This window comes from Penaeus monodon, unplaced genomic scaffold, assembly GCF_015228065.2.
Source record: "Penaeus monodon isolate SGIC_2016 unplaced genomic scaffold, NSTDA_Pmon_1 PmonScaffold_2833, whole genome shotgun sequence".
In the NCBI taxonomy this organism is placed as follows: domain Eukaryota; kingdom Metazoa; phylum Arthropoda; class Malacostraca; order Decapoda; family Penaeidae; genus Penaeus; species Penaeus monodon.
Genome location: NW_023657497.1, coordinates 19,027 through 21,845, shown reverse-complemented (window position 1 = coordinate 21,845; position 2,819 = coordinate 19,027). Strand labels below are relative to the sequence as shown.

General features: G+C 42.3%; 1 pseudogene; it reads right to left on the bottom strand.

Annotated features, from left to right (window-relative positions):
- Positions 1-984: 984 nt before the first annotated feature.
- On the bottom strand, positions 985-1,926 carry LOC119570472 (annotated as a pseudogene).
- Between the last annotated feature and the right edge of the window lie 893 nt (positions 1,927-2,819).

The following is a 2,819-nucleotide window of genomic DNA, read 5'->3' as shown; positions in this document are numbered from 1 at the left end:
CTACAATCACATAATAATATGGAAAAGTAATACATATAAAAATTACATGAAACAAACGTAATTGCTGATGAAATAGACACAGTATTTCGAGCTAAAGAGTGATAAATAAATTCCGTAATAATGGAAAATTTCTGTGAAATCACAAATTCTCGAGTAAAAGTGATGAATATATAAATTCCATAACAAATATTCAGAATATAAATAATTTTTGAGTAAAGCGGACACACATCGTTTATTTTTGGCCCGTAAGGAGAAAACGAGAAAAAAGGCGAAACAGTAGCTCTAAATGATGAATGTTCAGTCAAATAGCGAACATTTCCATCCAAACAATGCATATACATACACTCACTCATGTGTGGGGTGTGTACAAGATACATAAATTTCTTCGTGTTCTTTCCAGATATAGGAAAATGCGTCCACAAGCAAACTAGGATATTCAGAACTGAGAGAAGTGGACGATATCAGACGAAGATGCAATTCCAGAATTTTCATCTAAACTAAAAGAAGCGCATTTGGGAAACCCGACTTTTCTGACGATAATGGAGGTAAATAATGTAAGAAGCAGACAACGAATTCATTTTTAGTTCTATACGTGAGTTATTCTATCCGTGGAAAGATCCCAGGCGATCAAGGTGCGAGAAAAGCTACTCTGCACTAATCGCTTCCTGTGCATGAGATCAGACGACGGAATGTTAGTGCCAAGCATGGAGTTTGGTTATTTATTTTCGATGCATTATGTTTCTATTTTTGCTTTCATTTATCTATTTTCCATACACCGCCCCACATTTTTCTCGATCATGTGTTGCTTTGTTTCATTTTCTTTCCCTCTTTTGTCAACAGACATTGAAATAAAGAAAAGACATCCAATCATCACTTTTTATTAACAAATATAAGCTACACACTGTGTTCTTGTGCTCTGGAGGCGCTCGCCCCCGAGTCGACTTGTCCTGCAGAAGGCCCCGGCGGCGGCTGAGGAAAGCTACGCTACACGAGGGTCACAGGAACCACCGTGCACGCCTCAGGGCCCCCGGGCGGGCGTTTTTCAGCTTAAAACGTCACGACGGTCGACAGCTGAGGACACAGGACCTCGTCAGTCAGGGACGCAGAAGTCTATTGGGAAAATCAAGATGGCTATATACTCACTTTCCTAAAACTGTTTGATTTCCCCTTCTGCCTCTCTGCTTCCCCACTTCCCCACTCTCCTCACCCTCCCTCTCCCTCCCTCCCTCTCCCTGTACCCCATCGTGGGCACTGACCGCGGGGGTACCGTTGAGGACGGCCACGGGCATGGCCCAGTCGACGCGACCTGGCGGCGCTGTAAGGGCACGGGTTGGAGCCCCTTTCCCAGCTGCTTGCATCCGTCGGTGTCTATTCCAGGCCAAGGGACGTTAAACGCCGGCCAGGTTGGCTGGGGCGTCGATGGTCAGCGCGTCCGAGGTCTGGCCTGGTCGCAGTCAACATTTTTAAATTTCACCAACGAAAACATTTCTCGACGAGGTGATGAGTTTGTGTGTCGTAAGATAACTAAGCGTCTATTTTTATAGACACATTTAGAAAATCATTATTCGTAGAAGATATACCTAAATAAACCTTAAAAAAGCGAGTGGAAAATCTGTGGTCTACTGGACGTGAACTGGATGTTGACGCTGTAGGTGGAGCGCGTTCCAGAAGACACGGAGGCAGTTCGCAGTTCTCCCCGCTGAGGACAACGTCGGAGCCGACCGAGCCTGGAACGCAACCGTTTTCCGTCCAGTGGCACTTAACAAAAATGAACTGAATTGCTTTTGTCTTAAAAAAAAAAAAAAAATAATAAAATTATTCCTGGTTCCTCTCCCAAGCAGGACTGAGGACTCACCGCAGTCCTGGAAGACCGTAGCGGCAGGGGAAGGACGCCACACTCAGAGCAAGGAAGATCCCACGCATGTTGCGAGGAGAACTTGAGGGGGAAAAGGGGAAAGTGGACTCAGTTTGGCAGTGTGAGAGTCGCTTCCATTCTTGGCCGCTTAAATACGGGTTTTCAAGTCCAGTAGGCTTAGGCACCTTTCGGAGGCAACAGGTGTCAGTGTCCCAGCCCGTTTTCCAAGAGCATCACCCTGCCATCCCTCTCACGGCGTTTGCAGCGCTATCTGACATGGAACGCTGTGAAAAAAGAGGTTACTACCATCTCTTCGTAGATCACATTCATGAATGAAATTCATTAATACCCAACGGGGGAGATGCTACTGATTTAATTAGGAATACAACATTTTAACATCACGAGCAATCAGTACACACACACACACACACACACACATACACACACACACACACACACACACACACACACACACACACCACACACACACACACACACACACACACACACACACACACCCCACACATATATAATATATTATATATAAATATATATATATATAGAATATATATAGTACACACACATTCACACACAAAACACACACACACACACACACCCACATACATAATTATATATATATATTATATATAATAATATATATATATATATATATATATATATATATATATATATATTTTATATTTTATATATTATAATATACAGACCACTCTCTCTCTCTCTCTCCACATATATATTATATATAATATATATATATTATATAATATATATATATATATATATATGTGTGTGTGTGTGTGTGGTGTGTGTGTGTGGTGTGTGTATGTGTGTGTGTGTGTGTGTGTTGTGTTGTACATATATATCATTTTGTAAATAAAGATCGCTGTCTACCTGTCTGTCTGTGTTAGTTCCTTATGCATCCATCCCCTGTGACCCGAGGAGGCTA